This window comes from Furipterus horrens, unplaced genomic scaffold, assembly GCF_987537825.1.
Source record: "Furipterus horrens unplaced genomic scaffold, mFurHor1.1.pri manual_scaffold_1, whole genome shotgun sequence".
Lineage (NCBI taxonomy): Eukaryota > Metazoa > Chordata > Mammalia > Chiroptera > Furipteridae > Furipterus > Furipterus horrens.
In genome coordinates this window covers 163085512-163107462 of record NW_028327171.1, presented here as the reverse complement: position 1 = coordinate 163107462, position 21951 = coordinate 163085512, and positions in this window count along the sequence as shown.

The following is a 21951-nucleotide window of genomic DNA, read 5'->3' as shown; positions in this document are numbered from 1 at the left end:
ATAATTGATACTATACTCTCATTAATGTTAAAATATGCATAGAAGACAGGAAAGAAATGCAAAAATATTAATAATGATTCTATCTAGAGAATGGCATCACGGCGTTTTACTTCCTTTTTAAAAATGTAAGATTTACTTTTTTTATAATAATATGTATTATTTTATTATGTTTATTTAACAGAAATAACTCATACATGGTTTAAATTAAAATAAGTTGCCTTTTTGTGTTACGCATTTGTGACTGGCTTTAATGATATGGTCCCTGAAGAGTAACCCTACTCTTACTACTAGCTTCAATCTTCATACTCATGGCTGATCAATTACTTGGGTTAGTTAAACACAGTATGGAAAAAAAGCAATTATAAAGAGGTCCCACCCTTCCCTTAATCTTTTTCAGGGTAACAGACTTAGAAAATAGTCATCAAAGAAGACATGATCTCTTTTTGCTGTGTCCCTTTCCCCTTCCCCTGGCATGCCCACCCCAGCCCTTCACCAAATGACCTACATTGCTTCCACTGTGCACCAAGCAGAAGAGCTACCATTTAAAGCAATGACATGACTTTGACATGTAAGATGCTCAGGTTAATAATTTAAAGTTACAACTGGTCATTTTCTATGTGAACTCTGGTGTCTGTGTTTTGGTAGGAGATTGAAACAGAGAGTATGTAAAGCTAAATTTAAAAAAAATGGAGAAAAACAGGTTTCATGATAAAATCCCTAAAGTACTTGAAATAGCTAAAAAATTATTTCTTGTTCATATGTGATCCATTCAACAACATTCCGGAAGTATTAGGGCTTCTACCATGTACCCCTGTATTCAATAAGTAGGCTAACCAACTTAAGCTTTTTAATGAAATATTAATTTTTTATTTTACCTGATGACCTCCAAAAGAAATGAGCTTAAACTGCTCTGATGATATCTGATTTGACTTAAAGTAGATGTTTAATTGAAAGAGTTAAATATTGGAAAATGTATACCATCAAGGTTGCAAAATGCTGAAAAAGTTGTAAAAATAAAACAGACATTCAATAACCATCGATGATTGCTTTAAGAAGAGGGGGGTAGTGACTGTGATGAGCTGTGAGGGTCTCTTCTATCCTTGATTCTCACATTTTTTAGTAGCTGTCTCACTGCCTCACTTAAAACAGCAAATATCAAAGAATGGATTATTTCATCCAATCCAACAAAAAGGACATTAAATTTTTATTTAAGAAATAATTATAGTAGCATGTATATATAATACATTTGCATATGTGCCATTCACTACTTCTTTTCTTTAGAAGATGTTTAATAAGAACCTTTTGGGTGTCAAGCCCTGATCTAGGAGTTGTGAAATTGTAGAAATGTGTATTTTAGTGGATGAAATAGACAAAAACAAGAAACAAAAATTTATAAAGTCAGGTTCTGGAAGTATAATAAACAAAAATAAACCCAGGTAAGAAACAGAGGGAAACATGAGTATTATTTAGTTAGCACTGAGCATAGAAGTAATACCTATTTAAAAAGGTGATATCTGAGCACAATGCATCTTAAGAAAGACAGTTCCAAGCAGAAGAAATAGCAAGATCACTGTCACATAGACTGGACGGGCCTTTGTGTTTAAGGAAGGAGAAAGTGGTAGGAAATGATCTCAGAGAAGTAAACAAAGGCTAGATCAAGAAAAGTCTCATGGACTATAGTAAAAATTTTGGATATTATTTTAAATATAATCAGACTCCATCAGAGAACTGAGAAGAGTGACATAATACTCCATAGATGGTGCTGTGACTTCTTCCAAACATTTAAAAAATAGATAAAAGCAATTGTCTTATTTTTTTCCCACTAACTATAAATACATTTTAAGGATAAATTATAAGGATATGTGTGTATATAAATAACATATTTATATAAATATACATAAAATATTATAAAAATTTATGTAAAAAATATAAAACAAAGTGGGTTTGTTTCAGGAATGCATCGTTGGTTTAGCAATTGAAAATTAATATATTTCATCACATTGACACAATAAAGAAGAAAAATATAATTATCTGAATGCATAAAAAATTTTGATAAGATTAAAAATGTTTTCAGGATAACTCATAGAACACTATGAATATATGGGATACTCTACAAACAACAAAATGTTTCTACAAAAATATCTGTAGGAAGCATCAAATTTATGATGAAATATTGAAATCTTTTTACCTAATGTGGGGCATGAGAAAAGGATGCTTGCTGTTACAACTTTTTACTTTTAGCTCAAGATGTGTCGTCCATTGGACAACTTGCCCTCTAATCTGCTTCATTTGTCTTAATAGTATCTATCACTTGTCAACAGATCTTATGTTTATTTTTGTGTGTCTTTATTGTTGAACTGTAAGCTCCATGTGGAAAAGACTTTATCTTTTGTGCTTTATCCCTGTGCTCACTCACCTATGGTGGTGGCTCGAAAATAAATGTGGTTTGAATCAGTGAGAGTATTAAGTTCAAAATGTTCTTTATACTAAAATTATAATTCATCTTGTTAGTTGTCTTTATAGTTTTCACGTAATTCATTGTTCCATTTACAGACGACTTATTTTTTTCTGAATACACAATTTATGTAGAAAATTTAGAAAATACAGTAAAGAAGAAAAAAAAAAAACCTGCCATTCTGAGATAACTACTTGCTAATACTTGGAAGACTTTTTTCTGATTAAAAAAAAATAACATATGCAAAAATATATTTTTGGTTTATCTAAAGTCAAACAGACTATTAACCTACTTGTTTTTATTTTTCATATACATGTCCATTATTTTTTTGTGAATGAACACAATTATTTTAACTATTTTCTATCATTTATTGTTATCAGCATCCTTTTATTAAAATAACATGACAACAAATTATATTTCAGCATTTCTATGACTATCCCAGAAGGTGAATAACTTAAACTAAAAATTTTAAATAAATTGATATGTATATTTTAAGGCTCTTGATTAATATTTTTATTAACTCTAATACTGCTATTTTAAGTTTTACTTTTCTATCCTCATTCTTCTGATCATTACATCTTATTTCAATGGCTATAAATAATGTCTGTATGTGAATGATTCCCACATTTCTGTCTACATTCCAGATTTCTCCCTGAATTCCAGATTCATATAAATAATTGATTAATTGTCATTGCTATCTGAATGACTAATTCTCATCTTAAACTTAGAATGTGCAAAATTGAGCTCCTACAGTTTTATTCAACAGGGACTGCTCTACTCACTGTGTTCCTCATCACAGTTAATGACAACTCTGTCCTTGTTCAGATGAAAACCCCTGAACATCATCTTTGACTCTCTAGGAAGGTAATGATTAGCAGTTGGCTTGCAATCTGTTTGCCCCCTTTACCCATCTGGGAAAGAAAGAGATGACCCAGATGACTTCTGTAAAGATGTTAGTGACAATCTTAGCAAATATACAAATATGAGATCTGTCCTGAAAGTATCCAGCCATGTAACAAAAAATAGAGATGTTTATTGAAGAATATATAAGATATAAGAAACATTGTATATAGGACAATAATGCCTCAGTCCCATTCAAGGTAGGCACCCTGGGACCTCACACAGTTCTCCCAGCATTTCTTTCATTGTTCAAAACACTCTGCAAAATCCTTTGTTGGAACTGCCCTCAGCTGCCTGGTCGTATTTTCTTGAATCTCATTGACAGTCAGAAATCTCTTCCCCTTCAAAGGTGATTCTAGCTTTGGGAAAAGCCAGAAGTCTCAGGGCACCAAATCTGGGCTGTAGGAGGCTGAGTCACCTGGATGATTTGCTGTTTCACCAAAAAACCCTGCATGAGACATAATGCAGGAGTGGGGCATTGTCATCAGGAAGCTGCCAGTCACCAGCTGCCCATAGCTGGGGTCATGGTCGTCATATTGCATCTTTCAACCAATGAAGAACATTGAGGTAATACTCCTTATTAACTGTTTGGCCTGGAGGGACTCGTGATGGACAACAGCTTCCCAATCAAAAAGCACAATTAACATGGTCTTGATCTTGCTGTGACTTTGGCGAGCCTTCTTCAGGCATAGAGAACCAGGAGAGTACCACTGGGACAACTGGGTCTTTGTTTCTGGATCATAGCGATAGACCCATGATGCACCTCTGGTTATGAACTTCCTGAGGAAACCTGGTTCATTGGTAGCTATTTGAATCAAGTCATTAGCAACAGCAGCACAACGTTCCTTCTGTTCTGGTAGCAGAAGCCACAGAACAAATTTTGCATGACACGTTTCATGCCAAGATCCGGAGTCAAAATCTTGTACACAGCAGTTTTTGGAATGCCTAGATCAGCTTCTAGTTCTAGTACTGTCAGTCGCTGATCTTTGCTGATGGCAGCCCATACATGTTCAACATTCTCAGGTGTTCTGCTTGGCTGCAGGCTTCCAGAGCATGGATCACTTTCAACAGATTCTCAACTTTCTTTGAAGCATTTGTGCCACACTTTCATTTGTGCTGCACTCATTTCATTGTCCCTGAAAGCCTTCTGAGTCATCTGAATAGTTTCCACGGAGGAATGTTCAAGCTTAATGCAAAACTTGATGAAGGTTTGTTGCTCTACTTGCTCAGTTATTTTGAATGCGACAGCCACACAGTACACATGCTCACATGCATCTACTGTCCCTGTGCCTAGTGCAGTGAAGTCACTGTTCACACATGTGCATTCCAGTCCACTCTCCTTGGCTGCCAATTTACATCAAAGTCACGCAAACCGTGATGGGCCTCTTGTATATCATATTTATTATCTATATCTCCAACAATACTGTAAGCTTCCTGAAAGCAGGGATTTTTGTTATATGCTGCTGCAATATAATTTTTTTCTTTCGGAGTCTAGAAAAATGCTTTATATGGAGGAAGGTGCTCAATAGACTTGGATCTAAAGTGTATTCTTGTGAAGTGGAGAGGGTAGCTTTCCATCACGCCTTGAATGTGAGTGTTCAAACTCCAGGTTGACTGAATACTTCATGACCAAATACACTGACTCCATGGACAACTACTTCCATGCTCTTCATAGGAAATCATGAGATTTTATTCCATTTCCCTTCTCTTTGGAATCCCTAATCACACTTTTTGAGCCTGACAGTGAAGCACTAAGTGTCAATAATATCAAAAACAGAAGCTTTGAGGATGTTTCTCAGATCCTTTTAAGCTTGCTATAGTCTTATGTTTTTCAGAAAACTTTCACTGGTTCCATCGCACTTAAGAAAATTAATACTTCTTTTGTTTCTCCCCTTGTATTTTTATTTTTAAAATTTGAATATTATTTATTTTTAATAGTTGATACTTTTACATGGTTAAAAATTTAGAAAATATATAGTTTTCCATTGAAAACTTTCCCTCTCATTTCTTCACTTTAATCATCTCCCCTCTCCTCCAAAATCATTTGCATAATTAGCCCACTGCAAAATCTTCCTGATAAATCTTTGCACATACATATAGATCTTCCCACATTCGTATACAAATGGGAGCATATCGTGCAGATTGATTTTTACCTAGCTTTGCTCACCTTATATACACGATGGGGCAAAAGGAGGTTTACACTTGTGAGTATGCAAAACACAGAGTTTATGCTTGTATTATTTATTAATTATTGTATTATTTTTTACATAAACAACTGTAAAGCTATTTTTGCCAATCCTGTATTTTGGAATTCTCTCTATATTGGTATATAGAGAACTATACACTCATTCTTTTTCATGGCTACATTATGTTGCATGGATGTACCATAATTTAATTCATCCGCCAGCTATCAACTGAAATTAAAGGAAGCTACTCTGATGTCATTTTCTATTTTTTCTTCATCACTAGTTTAAAAGTCATCTATATATAGAAAACAATCCTATAATTTGCCTTCCCATGAAAAAAACAATCAATAAAAACAGAAAAAAGCAGTACCTTAAGTTTGAGATGATTTATTGTATTTTTGAGGTCCTGGAAACTGGCTAGTGCTTATTTTCATGGTTGATATATTGTTGCATAAAATATCTAATGATGAACTACTTATAGATAATACTAGGATGTGGACTGTAGGCTAGAATTGTATCTATTCCAGTCCAATGTTCTGCATAGTCTCAGGAAAATGTTACCCCTAAATAAATAAAGTCGGCTAAATAATAGTAGACAATCAATGGGCTTGACACAGAGTTAGAAAACTTCTTTATAATTCAAGTAGAGCTTTGAAATTCTGAGAGTATTTTAGCTGTTTCATGGTTGGTAGCAATTAATATGTTATGGAATTGCATCCACTGCATATTAATCCAGGGAGCCAGAAAGTTCCTGGTGATGATAACAGCAGTTGTTTTCCTTGGTGGTTATGGCTAAGTCTCTTTCTTTTTCCTCAACCCAGTAGTGTGCATTTACTAAACACTGAATTTGAGCAAACACCCCAACTTTAAAAATTTAAAGAGAAGCTAGAAAGATGAATTTGAAGCATAAAAGGGATACCTACAATATAGGACATTATAGATCTGTTATGTAAATTGAACCTATGCACAAAATAAAAAGAAAGTACACTTGAAATTTTAACACAAGAAAGGCAATCACAATTTTATAAGTGTTACCAAGTAGATAGGAATCCAGGAATATGAAATAGTACTAGAGAGCTTATGTGATTTCTAAAATGGAATTCAGATGAAAAAACACCCTAGAGTAAGGTGGTCAGTGATGATATTATGAAGATTAAGTAGGCTTCTTAATAAGATAAATTGGGTGGGCATTTAAGGTAGGGGGAATTTCTTGAATATGAGATAACTTAAGGTATGTTAGAAAAAAAAGTAAATAAACTGTTTTGGTTAAAGCATAGCATTTGTGTCAGGAAATACTAGATGATAATGCTGGAAATGTAGGCTGGAGTTCACACTGACAGTTAAGAGTTTCCTATGCCAAGCTACTATATTATGACATTGTCACATAAAATACATTAGCTATTGGAAACTTAAAGAGTCTAACATGATTAAAACCATAACAGTGAGCTTTATTTATTTTTTAATCCTCACTGAAGGATATGTTCATTGATTTGAGAGAGAGGGAGAGAGAGAGAAACATTTATGTGAGAGAGAAACATCGATTAGTTGCCTCCCACATATGCCCAGACCAGGGACTGAACCTGCAAACCTTTCAGTGTATGGGACGATGCTCCAACCAACAGAGCTACCCAGCCAGGGAAAGAGTAAGCTTTTTTACATTTACAGGTGTTCAGGATCCAGCAGCAGCCTAGGTGGTAGCAAAGTGAAGGATAGTCTGATGGCAGCCAGATACTCTGCTGATGTTAATTTGATGTATACGGATCCCTGAATTTTCCACAAATAATCACACATAAACACCCATCAGGTATATTCACTGCTTATAAACACTTTTATAATAGTTGAGTCAATCCATGAAATTGAGTAGAAAGAAAGATTATGAAGAGAAATTTTGAATGTTTAATGGGCATGTCAATAACCTTAACTTTAAAAGTATCATGAAATAATTTATTTGTTATAATGTATTAATTAAAACACTATATAAATTACATTTGTGGTCCTACAGCTTTATCCAGCAAACATTCTAATAATTGTATCCTTGAGACATTCTGATTGCTTTTGTTAAGATGTTCCCCTTCCCCTTCACCTTTCCTCTGGAGATTCTTGAACCCTCTGTGTCAAGGCATTCTGTTATATGTATTCATCTCACCCTGTTCTTTTCTTTATGTTTATCCTTATAATTGTATCTATGGAAAGACTGGTGAAATGGTGTATTTAATGTATATTTCCATTACTAAAATGTAAGTCTTTACCATTTGTTTACTGCACAACACAAAGGAGACTTTCACTAAATGTTCCTTAAATGAATGAATAAACCACCCATGGGCCTTTTTCTTTTGCTTCTGTTGAAAGAGAAAATAGAATGTAGAAGTGATAGGACAAGTTTATTTCACAAGGATGCTTAAAACTTCACAGGAATTAACATATAAGAGTTTAGAGCAGAAATTAGACTCTAGAGTCTTACGATAAGTGTCCCATGTAATTCATTCCTGTACTTGTCTCAAACTCAACACTACTTTGGAGGCTAAATGCCAGGCACTTCAAGGTAAAGTCTGAGGTATTTAATTACTGCAAGGGCAGCCCAGTGGTGGTTCAACTTCATTGACATTCTTTTGTTACTACAGAAGTGTGGGTTAAAATTTCTGAGAGCTGTCCTTGGGGGCAAAAATGGTTTCAGAATCTGGAAAAGATCTAATTGATTTCATGTTTATATTATAGCTAAGTGACAACTATAAACTGTTTCATAATGTTCAAAACATTGGTTTGGTTTTGTAAATAGTATGCATTGGTGTGCGTTTTTTTTTTAAATTTTGGTTTATTACTGTGTTTTAAATTTGAACTGTAAGCTAAAATCAAGAAGTTTTTATGAACATATTTAAAAGCTTAAGTGGTAAAAAACTGAAAAGTTAAGATTCAAAAACTAGAAACAGTTATTGGATATCTTATGTATTAGTATTATTAAAACATTGCGACATTAATTATGAAGCGATTAATATAATGTTTTGGAATTTTGAGTTAATAAAACTTTTTCTATTTTCTTTCATTTACCGCTTAAATAGGTTTGTTAGCACAAGGAGAAAAAAATTAGTTCAAAATATCTACCATTAGTTTTATATATTCAAGGCCCATTTCCATTTACTGTATTTTCACAACACTACTTCTTATAAATTTAACTAAGAAGAATAATTTTATGATCCCTACACTTTATTGAAATGTATAGCATGACGTTGTTTACTTCAATGGTTCTTTACATGTCAATTTAAAAAGGATATCCTATGTTTTACTTTAGAAATTTAGGAGCAAACCAAGATATAATTTAATTATTCAATCTAGTTAATACTTTCACTATCCAAGATAATATGACACACCTTCCATCAGTAAAGAATTTACTGATAGAAGGATCACGGGTTCAATTCCCAGTCAGAGCACATGCCTGTGTTGCAGCCAGGCTCCCAGCTGGGGGTGCACAAGAGGCAACCACACATTGATGTTTCTCTCTTTCTACCTCCTTTCCCCTCTCTCTAAAAATAAATAAATAAAATCTTTAAAAAAAGAATTGTGCTTCAATCAACTATTATTAAAGAGCCCATAATTACCTGATTGGGCTCAATCTCTTCCTATGAATCAGTCTTCAAAATTTTTCTACTCTCACCTCAGGAATAACTTAGAATCACCAAATGAATTGAAAACTCCAATAACATTAGCTAAAAGTTGATCAGCCATATCCGTCTTTAAATTTATGTACTAGCAAAGTATTCGTGAATTACTGATACCCACACACACAAAAGGAAACACGTGGCTATGGGCAAACACTGTTGCCTTTAGTACAAGCACAATATGGGCATTCCCCCCTGCTACGTTTTGTCTGCCATCCTAGTATGGCACAGAGCCTCTTAGATGCTTGCAGTTACTCTAGCGATGGCAATAGCTAGACCATCCACATATGGTCAAGTCAAGAGAAAATTCTACAACTCATAAAACAAATACAGAGAAAGAGAATTTTCTCCAAAGATCATACCAATGGCACCCCGGGGGAAGTTTTCCTGATTATTTATCATTTAAAACTGGTGAAATAAAACTGGCCACATTGAAGCCATAATTGAGAAGTGCCACTGAAGTGGATCTACTTGTTATTTTCTGGCCATTATTTAACTGACACTTTAACAATTCCTGAAGAATTAATTTTGCTTTGTATTCTCTACAAATGGTGGCTTGCTAAATGAATCCATCAAGTTTCTCCATCTGTTAAATTAAGATTGGCAGACGCTGAGAACGCCTTTACAAAACTGCCTCTTCTGTTCTGAGAATTCTTGCAAGCTTTCAGCAGGAACTATTAAATTGTTCCTGTGAGGCTATTTTGACATGTAGTAGATGTTTTTCTAAAAAAAATTCAGATGCAAGAACATGAAATGATGTTTCCAGAGCAACAAAAGCCATTGTGAGTGTCAAACCATAAATTTGAAAAATAATCAATTATCTCCTTCTCTTGGAACTCCAGCTCTTCCCTCGGAGCTCATGCTCAGTTTCTAAATCTTGGATTGTGTCTCCTGCATGCATGCATATACACACACACAAACAAACAAACACACACACACATACACACACACACACACACACACTCCTTAACCTCCTCCCACCATCCCCCAGACTTTACTTAAACTACTCTAGTAGTAGAAGAGATAATCAAGTTAATTTAACTGTGATATCTCCAGGTTCCAGCAAAGCCACACCTCCTCACTTGGTTCCCTTACTTCCTCCACCCCAATTTTTCTTTTGCTACTCTTTGCTAGGGAAAGGAAAACTCATAATTTCTTTAATCTTTTAAGGTAGAGATTTAAGATGCCTTCATAAAATATTATTTTTCTTGTACTCTATTTTTATAATGCATATATCTTATGAATTTTAGATATTGAGGGATTAAAAACACACATAGTTCTGTGCTTATAAAAATTAACAATCCTATTGTTTGTGCAATTAAGATGACCAATTCAAATAAAAAGCTTTTATTTCTAAGAAACTACTTCGAATGATGCCAGATTTGCAGTCAAATATAGCAAGTCAACTCTCTTCCTCTTAACAAAATATGCCAGTTTTTCCTTCAGTAAAAATTTCTTTTTTTTTTTTTAAAGTTTTATTTGCAAAATATTTTATTTAAATTGAGATTTGTGCTTATTAAAGATTATGGGGTAGAACACTGAAGTAGATATTTGTGCCTAAGGCAAACTGTATTTTCCAAAGATGGTCCCACAATACATCCCATCCTGCGTACTCTTTTTATTTATTTATTTTTTTTTCAGATTTAATGTGTTTTATTGATTAAAATATTACATTTGTGCCTATTTCCCTTCTCTCTGCTCCCCTCCACCCGGTGGCCCCCCTCCCTCCAGTTGTCCCCCCCTTTTAGATTATGTCCATTAGTTGTGCATACAGTTCCTCCCAACCTCTCTCCGTCTATTCCATTCCCTCCTACCTTGATCCCCAATTCCTATATCATCTCCCTCCCTTTCCCCATTCCCCCTCCCTGTTGACCTCCCCCCAATATGCTTCCCGTACCCACAGTTCTTTTTCCACTCTCGTTGCCTAATTAGTTTGCCTTTGTTTCATCTCCCTAGCTTCTGTTTTTTTAAACCAGTCCCTTTAACATCTCATATAACAGTGGTTTGGATCTAATGAACTCTTTCAGTTTTATTTTGTCCTGGAAACACTTTCTCTGTCCTTCTATTCTGAATGACAATTTCGCTGGATAGAGTATTCGTGGTTGTAGGTTTTGGATTTTCATTACTTTGAATATTTCTTGCCAGTCCCTTCTTGCCTGTAGGGTTTCCCTTGAGAAGTCAGCTGATAGTCTAATTGGGACCCCTTTGTACATAATTCTTTTCTTCTCTCTTGCTGCTTTTAAGATTCTCTCTTTATCTTTAATTTTTGACATTTTGATTATAATGTGTCTTGGAGTGGTTCTCCCTGGGTCCAGTCTCTTGGGAACTCTCCTTGCTTCCTGGACCTGCAAGTCTATTCCCTTCCCCAAGTCTGGGAAGTTCTCCTTTATTATATTTTCACTCAATTTTTCAAGTTCTAGTTCATCTTCCTCATTCTCTGGCAAACCAATGATTCTTATGTTGGGCCTTTTATAGCTGTCCCAGAGGTTTCTGATCCTCTCATTGTTGCTTCCCATTTCCTCTCGCTGCATTGGTTGACTGCTTGTTCCTTCTCCATATTCCAGTTTGTTGAAATGAACTCTGGATTTTTTCTCACCTTCTATCTCGTATGCGGTTTTGTTCCTTTCGTTATGAAAGTTTTTCGCTTCTTTCTTATCTTTTTCCTGCTCTTTTGTGAATTCTGTAAGCCACCTGATAACAATGGCCCAGAACTGAGCCTCTGACAGGTTTCTTATCTGTTCATCTGTCAGGTTCTCTATCTGCTGTCTGGTGAGTTGTGTCACCGGGATTTCTATAGTTGTCTGCCTCATTTTGACAGATGCGTTTTGTTTTCTTGGGCCGGCTGTCCGGGGCAGTGCCTGTGTACTCGTAATGACCCAGCGACCGGCACCGTTTGGCGTCACAAATCAGCGACCGGCGCCTGCCTGTCCGCGACCTATTTCGCAGCCCTGTGGTGCTTTCTTTGGGGGCGGGGGTCCAAGATGGATTCACACAGTTATTCAGCTAGGAGACCGGGATCCGTCCTCCTGTACCCCTGGGCCTCACTGTTCAAGGCGATGCGGCGGCCGCTCTCCCCAGCGCCGGAGTCGCGCACCGCCAGGGGCTTGACGGATCCGGATTCCCCGCCGCCGCCGTTGTCCAGGTGCTACCGCAAACAGCACTGCCCTCTTTAACTCTTACCTGCCCAAATGGCACCGCTGGTTTATAATTTCATATGTTGGACGTCCGTGTAGTTTTATTTTCTGGAATTTCTAGTTATCCTTTGTTTTGAAGTAGTTGTATTCCTCTCTAGTTGTAGAGGGAGACCTAGCGTGTCCGTCTAAGCCTCCATCTTGGCCGGAAGTCCAGTAAAGATTTCTTTATACTGATAAATCCTTGAGTCTCATAATACAAAATAAACTAAATTACTATCTTACTACTCTGACTGATATCTTTTCCCCTTCCAAGAAATAAAACCTAATAGTGCTACCTGTATAAAAAAATAATTTCTGGAGTAATGCCTTCAAGGAAAATGGGGTGATTTTTATCACAGAATACAAAATTGAGATTTAATTTAAGAATTTTTCATTTGCAACACAATGATAGTTGTATCAAACAATCGATAGTAAAAGAACATACAAGTACTTCAGTTAGAATTTTTCATTTGCTAACAAATTTAGTGTACTTCGTTGTGGAGTTGAGAAAGAAAAAGGCAAGTTAATTAAAAGCAAGAAGACTATGATCATGTTGCAATTATGAGAACTACACAGTTCCTTTCATTTAAAACAAAAGAAAAATAAATGTAAAAGTGTAATCAACAAGTAAAAAAAAAATCCATAAAATTCTCCACTTCTTACATACCTAGCATGCTGTTTTGTAACTATTTTAAATGGAAAAACATCCTTCCTTTCCTATTTAAAATATAAATACACTTGGGAGAAATAACACACTGATTTAAGTTCATATGAAGTAAAAAGACCAACAACAGATCATTTCCTGAGAGCACGTTTTAATAGGGGCAGGGTGATGGGAGTCTGGGAGGAAGAGGAAAAAAGAGAATTAGGGCAATGGATTGACCTTAAATATGAACCTGATCTTCAGAAAATTGCTTGCAATCAATCAGGAAATTCCATATACTATCTATCACATCAACTTTGACACACTCTCCCTTTTTGTTTCCCAGAATAACAAACCCATCCCTTTTCTTATATTAGGATGTTTAAGATGTTTTTTTGTTGGCAGGCAGTTAGATAGACATAAACAGAGCAAGGACAATGGGCCAGGTTCAGAAGGTCACCAGGGCGGAAAGTCGCAGGTGCCTAGCAAGGGGCAAAAGTGGGAAAACAAGGGCCTCACCCCCAGGGTAACCTTTCCTTCCCTAGCATATCTCTACTCATGCAGTTTAGACTCCCTGACCTTTCATATTCTGGTCATGTGGTTGGACCCTTTCTTGACCTTTCCTCCCCTGGCATGTTGCTAGTTATATGGTAGATGACACTTAGAGCAGGAACCAACAAAGGGGTTAGAAAATAGTCCATGAGCATTAAGCCCTGAGGGCAATGAGGTTCTGACCCACATCAAATACATGTAGGCCTCAGTTTGTTTCAGATCCAGGTCCAGAAAGGCAGTAAAACCAGACAAGCGATGCCATGGCTGATATCAGGATGAGGTGCATTCACTAATGACCTCCTGTCCTGGCACCACCCAATCAGTAGGAACATGCCCCAGAAAGGACACACCTGTTAAACTGATGAATATTTTATTGGGATCCTCCCCTGAGATCTCCAGTTAAATACACTTAAACCAGAGGACCCAGTGCTGCTCTCTCTATGGAGCACCTGAGCTTTTCCTCACCCCCATCAATCAGGTGCATTTTCCTTCCCTCTTTCTTTTTCCTAAGTTCCAAGGGCCCTTCTTTTCCCTCTGTAACTTGTTTCCTGAGCCCATTTCTTTTACAGCTCACTTCTTCTGCCTATGTGAATTTCTAAATAAATGTTCTCTTTAGTTCGAGTCTTGGCTCTGAATTCTTTCTTAGCCAGAATTCAAGTGTCGCAAATTGCTGAACCAAGGTCCAGTCTGACTCCACAGTCTAACACCTGGTGCAGTTTTGCTGCCAACGATTTTCCATTCTTTAAAAGTCTGATCTCCCACTGCTTTCAACTCACTTTTTCTGGTAGGTTCTGTACATAACATAAAAAGATATCTGAAAAAATGAATTCGAGGTCATAGCTGAGAGAGCAGGAGCCACAGCTGACTGTACCAATTTTATAAATCCTTGGCTTTTATACATCTTTTTAACATCCTTGCAGAAGTGTATTGAGGCATTACTTTTTGCTATGTATTAATTCTTAAAAATTAAAAAAATCCAATAAGAGAGATATTGAAGAGGCTATCAAATATTGACAGACTCTGCTCTTAACACTATAATGACCATGTGTTTTTTGATGGCTTTTTGAAACCAGAACATCAATGTGCCCTTTAAAAAAAAAAAAAAAAAAAAAAAAAAAAGCCTTGTTGCATTAATAAATACAAGCTTTGGCGATGACCTAAAGAAAATTACACTTAAGGCCAGAGAATTTCTGCAAATTGACCAATATGCAACATTGCTCCCTCAAAGCATGAGGAGCCCCCAGTTCCTCAGCATGTCAATATTGTTGTGTCTGGTTATAAAATCAAAGCAGACAGGAAGAGCAAAGAGAATGGAGAAGTTGCATACATCTTTAGTTTGAAGTCTAACACATTTAATTTCAGTCTTTCAAACACTTCTTTAAAATCAAAGACATTTCAAAACATTATTAATCTTTACGGGATAGTGAATAACTAACATACTCCTTATCTAGGATACCATTAATTTTTAAAAGCACAGATTCTCATTGTATCTGGTATAGGAAACATGACCATCTGGTACCCTGTAAACTTGTATCCTCAATCAATGGGAACTGCTGTCTCTTAGGGTTGTCCACAGCCTTAGTAACCCCAATGATGATTCTCTAAACCCCATGGGTTTGGGTTTGTTTATTTGTTTCTGCAGTCTTTATTCCCCTTAACTATTTTGCTTCATTTGGCATCTAGGAGCCTCCTTTTCTTAGCCACACTTATTTATACATCTTTAAGGACGGACACTGTCCTGTTTTTCCTGACTTCTCCAATCTCTTTCCTTTTCTCTGACTTTAATTATGGGTATCACCCAGTGCTGACTCCTTAATTCACTCTTCTTCTTTCTATCTCTTTTGTCCTTTAGAAATTTAATTCAATCTGACCTGAAGCAGAACTGCAAAAGTGGAAGATTCTTTCCAGCAGAAAAACCCTGAATTTCAGTAACTGGTAACTGGTACAATTGAGTAGCATGTCTTGAGATAGATTTCAAATTCAAAATATGGCTATTCTTGGAATATCCTGGGCACACTCCTACTTTTGGGTCTTTGCTCTTCCTTTTCCTTTGGCCTGAAATGCCCTTCATTCAGAGCACTGGCTCACTCAACTTCCTAAACATCTTTGCTCAGACCTCCCCATCCTCAATGAGGCACTCCCTGACTATCAGTTCTATTTAATATTGCAAACTGCTGCACTTTCCCACCTTGATTCTCTTACTCTGCTCAAATTTATATTTTTCTATAACATTTCCAAATTTCAATATACTATATGCAATATTTATTATATTTATTGGTTATGGCTCCTTGGTTTGTTTCCCCCTAATAGAATACATGCTCTATTTTGTTCACTGATGTCCTAGTGGCCTAAAACAGTGACTGGCACTTAATAGATGATTAATCAATATTACTCTAATTGAGTTAAAAAGAAAACTCCCTTATATTATCCACTACCTTTTTTTTCTTTTTATTGTCAATGGCCTAGTCCAGGTTGCCGTGCATGGTAATTAGCTAATTAGCATGCTAATTGCATTTCCTGGTTCCCCTCTCTTTAATCCATCTTCTATACTGCTGGCTGACAACCATCTTCTTTAAAACCCAAGTTTATCTTCTCATTATCCTCAGGAACCTTCACTGTAAGGCCAAGTCAAAACTCTTTATTCTAGAATTTTAGGCCCTAATCAATATGACTACCAATAACAAACAGCCTCATTTCTAGTCACTCCTCCATCAACTCTAGTCAAGTTGGTATTGGCTTTCTCCACTTAAGAAAATTTGTTGACGTCCCAGTCTCAGGTCCTATGTGGCATAAAACTAATTTACTGTCAGTTTAGGCAACATGAGCTAGAGGAACACAAGTGTAAACAATAGTGTTTGTATTGAGGAAGAAATTGACTCCACAGAAGAAAGACGTTTGGCCGACTTATTCAGGTACGTGTGGTCCCATTACTGAAAGGGCTCTCACCTCCACGTGTCTTCTGAATAAATAAATCATACCTATTTGCAAAAGTTCAACTTATTCTTTGATTAATTCCCTGCCTTTTAAAAGCCATAATTCCTTTTAATAAAGATAAATAATAAATGTTTTATCATTCCACAAATATTCTGATGTACCTTTGCTCACCTTCTTCTCCTCACCTCAAGAAACACTTATTTAGAGAGAACACATGCCTTTCCATCCCAAAATGCTGAGGAGCCTCTTCTCCCAGGAGGCTTCCCTTGCCTCAAAATCTGTATTCAACTTGGGAAAAGAAGCCTGGGAAGGGACCTGGCCTCAAGCGAAGGGATGCAGGGCTTACACTTTGGATTGGTGAGAAATGGGGAATCCTCAAATGGTGTTATTCTCTTACTGCTATCTCTGATTGTTTCAAAGCCGAATTTTTTCACCACTTTCCAACTTAACATGAAGGTTGTTAAAGTGATGGGGAAGCTTTTGCTTTGTGCAGCATTACCTTACCTCTGCCACCAACACTTAATAAGCCCTCCCAAATACTCCTCCTCCTGTTATTTTTCCCCTCCTCTTAACTTCTACTTTATTCACTATGTTATATATACTAAACATTCTAGAATTTGACATTATTTTGCCTTTTTTTGGTCTATATTGATCACTGCAGAAATTCTTGTAGACGCAAATTGTCTTACCCAACAGTAGTGGCTGCCAACTCTTGCTAATCAATAAAGCCACCAGTACAGCATTTGAAAAATTTAAATTTGAGGGGCCTACTCAGATCTGCAGAAACTAAATCACTTCTCAAATTTCCAAGAGGTCTACATTTTCAAAAAGCTTCCTAAACGTGGGTGTCATTGCTTTAGATAGTTAACCTGGAGCTAATAGTAGCATAATCTCAAAACACTTTTTGACTTCAAAATTATTTACTTTTAACTAATAAACATTCATGACCCAAACTTCTGATTCAGGATATAATTAATTCATCTCACCTAAAATTTAAGGTCTAGCATTTGATTTTGTGAGTACAATATAATATCAAAGAAAATTATAGAGTTCAAAACACCTAAAATTTCACCACATGTACACACATATCTTACATGGGAAGAGCCATATATAATATATTGTTGTAGATTCTCATTTTTCTTTTGACATAACATTATGTTAGATACTTCCTAATGTCATCATTCTTCAAAGCAGTGAAACTAAATCCTATTAGGATGGATGTCCTGATTAATTTAATTATTTCCCCATATTTGGACTTCTTCAGTATTTATCATTTCCATTATAATTGTAAATAGTATAACTGATAACTTTGAAATAAACAAATAATTGAATATTGATATAATTGTATTATGTTTATCTATTTAGAAAATACTTATTCTATTTACAAAATATGCATTTTACTCCTTTTAAAAAATATTTTATTTATTTATTTTTAGAGAGAGGGGAAGTAAGAGAGATGAGGGGACGAAAAACATCCATGTGAGACTGGCTACCTCTTCAACATGCTCCAACTGGAGACTGAGCCGGCAACCTAGGCTTGTGCCCTGACTGCGAACTGAACCCATGACCTTCTACTTTGTGGGATGATGCCCAACCAACTGAGCCACACCAGTCAGGGCTCACTCCTTATTTTAACTGTTCTAATCTTGGACTCAATTTTTGTAATAGTTTATCCAATTGGTTTGTTTTCTCATTTTCAGATTCTTAGACAATTTTCTATCAACTACACCACTGTAAGGGGCCATGAAGTTATGCAATCTTGTTGGCATTTTCTGTTGGTTTCTATATTTAGGCCTGGTCACCCTATCACCATATTGTCAGGGGTACTTTCTAACATTAACCACGCCATATGGAGGAGAAATATAAATGGTACCAGGAATCAGTAATTTTTTAAAGTGTGGCCTACAGGTCATTGGTAATAGAATAATCTGGGGTGCTTATTAAAACTGAAGAATCATGGATCCTTAATTATTCCGACATTTAGGTGTGGGGTCTATAAGAGAAATAAATTTAAATATGGCCTCAAGGTAATTTTTATGCATACTGTCTTTCATATACTAGAATATCAATGAATTAAGAATCTTGATCTAAGGTACGTCCAAAGCCAACATATCTCTTATCTTTCCACTTCTCTATAAAATTTATATATATATTTAATCTATGATCACCAATACAACACAATTTCTTTTTCCCTCTGCTCCATCCCTCCTTCACTAGGGTGTGTCTTTTTTTTACAAAATAGAGACCATGTCTCTTTTATTTGGGTTAGGGTCCTTTGAATCCTCTTCTTCACTGGACTCTGACCTTGGGTTCTCTTCTGGACTGCTTAGTTCAGCTGTAGCAAGAATTCTCACTTTAGGGAAAATCCTCTTCCCTTGATATCTGATCACATTCCCCATCTCCCACCCTCCATATCTTATGTACCCTGGCTTGTCCTCAATAAGAATTCTGTTGAGTTAGTCTAACAAGGACTCCTTCATCTCTTAGCAGTTTTCCATCCACTGACTCCCACAATGCTCCTTGGCTGCAAACGTCTACTTGTCCTTGTAATTAGAGTTGAGTTCAATTTCTCTACTCTGCTATAAAACTCTATCTACTGCAGTAGCCCCCCCTTAAATAAAGTCTTCTTTACTATCTTTAACAACTGTCATAAAATTTTTTCTTCAACACATTGTTCTATGTTTTGAATTTAGGAATGTGAAAGGAATAGGCTTAATTGGAGAAAGTAACCCTTCAGTTTGAAAGTTTATCTCATAAGAAATATTTACAAAGTAATATGACCAAATCTAAAGCAGAAATATGGACCAAGCATACATAAAAATTTTTATACTTTGAAAAGATTATGAAGAATTTCTTCTTATGGTTATATGTACAAGTATGAATTTAACTAAATAGAAAAATTAGAAATACCTAATTTGATGTGGCTTATATATAATACTGTTGTTCATGCCAGAAAGTTAGCTTTAACATCAAGCATCACCTGTATTAATATTAGGATCCATAAAATACATAATTTTGATTTTGGAAACAAAAATATCTTTGATATACCCTGCATGTTTTCATTTTAATGGTGTATTATTAGAATAGTCTGCTTGTTATGACATCTTCTTATAATAAAAAAGAGTAATATAAATGCCAAGAAGAAAGATTCATTTGATGTCAACCTCAAGAAGAAATTTATCTGCTGAGATGGACTCCACATGGTCAACTGATGGCCCAAATTTTATAAATAGCAAGAGCCTAGTGGCCATTGGCTGACAGGAGCTTCTCACATACTCTGCTTACTGGGAAGACACTCAGACTGAACACACACTGCTTCTTCCACTATGTCCTGCTGATTTACACAATCTAAGTCAACTATTATAAGGGAGTTCCTGCTTCTCTGCAGCCCATTCAATCAGAACTGCTCCCTAATAACCAATCAGGATGCATAATACTGACCAATTAGGACTCCACAATTCAAACAAATCAGATGTATATAAATTTGGATACCTCACCTACATAAAATTAATTTAATTAGGAACCTAGGAAGATACTTTTGCCATAAAAGGCAGTCTCCCCTTTGCCTTGATAGAGCATAATTTAGGTTGCTACCTGGCTTTGTGTCTCCTGGCCTGTAGCTCTTTTTGCTCAATTACATGTGCTTTTTAAATTATTTATTATTGTGTAAAATTAATTTATTTCAGTTTACAGTAGTTGTACATACATGAACACTTAAATACACACATGTACTTATCTCATTAAATTGCATTACAACAGTGGATATTTCTAGGGAAAAGCTCATATTCTTAATCAATGTCATTACCAAGTAAAAACTGAAGAAATTTCTAGTGACTAAGTGTCCAGAGTCTTTTGGACAGCCACAATCTCTTTTGTAATTAATTGTATTAAAAACCTAATACAATGGCTAAAAATCAAAATGCTGATAGCACCAAATGCTGGTACGGATGTGGAGCAACAGAAACTCTCATTGCTGATAAGACCACAGAAAATGGTACAGTCAAATACAATTTGGCTGTTTCTTACAAAACTAAACAACTCTTACCACATTATCCAGTAATTACATTCCTTGGTGTGTACCCAAATGAGTTGAAAACTTATGTCCCACAAAAGTCTGCAGGGAAATGTTTACAGCAGCTTTTTTCATACCTGTCAAATGTGACGCAACCAAGATGTCTTCAATAAGTGAATGAATAAACAAACTGTGGTGTATCAATACAACAGAATATTATTCAGCAATAAAAAGAAATAATCTCCATAGTCAAAAAAAAAAAAAAAAAAAAACATGGAGGAAGCTTAAGAGTATATTGCTAAGTGAAAGAAGCCAATATTCAAAGGCTATATACTGTATGATTTTGATTACATGACATTCTTGAAAAGGCAAAATTCTGGAGGCAGTAAAAAGGTCAGAGGTTGCCAGGTTTACAATGAGTGCAGATAAAGACAAATAGGGAGCACACAGGATATTTTTAGCAGGGAAAACACTCTGTATGATACAATAACAATGGAAACATGGAATTATACATTTTTCAAACCCATAAAATGTGCAAGACAACACTGAACCCTTATGTAATGGACTTTAATTAATAATAATGTAGCAATATTAGTTTATCAATTGTAACAAATGTATCATACTAATAAAATATATTGATAATAATGAAAATTGTGTGTGTTTTGGGTGAGAGTTATGTAGACGTGTGTGATTTTCAATTAATTTTTATGTAAACTTAAAATTGCTCTAAAAAATCTTTTACTTAAAAAAACAAAAGAACAAACCTAAGACAGAGGTTATAAAACCAAACCAAATCAAACCAAAACAAGAAAAAAGCCCTGGTTAAATAAGATAGTTTCTAGAATTGTGACCAAAGCATATTTTATGCCAGTTTTTCATGGTGACACCATTGAACGTTTGAGGTGGTTACTGTGGAGGTACCTGTGACAATATTAGAATAAGGCACAGAAAAAATACCAGAGAGTATCCAGGTCCCATTAGCCTGAACACTATGATTCTGCATTATTCAGTCTGCATTTGGGTCAGGCCCCAATTCTACTGAGCCCTTAATTATTTTTTGATGACTACTAAGGTAACTTAATCAGGACTTAGCAAAACTAGATCAAATATTAAAGTGAGGCCTAAGCTAAAAGATTACTGCAGACCATGGGGAGTCCCTGTGACCCCTGGGGCAGATTTTACTTCTCCAGAACCCTAGGACAACAGGGAGTTCTCCCACAATATAGGTGCTCCCATGGATCCACTAGGAGAAAGCTAATGGTGAAGAAGGAGGAAAATATTCTAAGTTTAACTTTCTTGATACTGAGGTAGAATTACTGAATTAGAAATACTGATAAATCTTTAGGTAAAACTAACATCATGTGAAAATTCTGGACCAAAAGTATCCTTTATCCCCCTAAGAAAATCTCCTCTAAATGCTGACTCCAGTCACAGAGATGCACA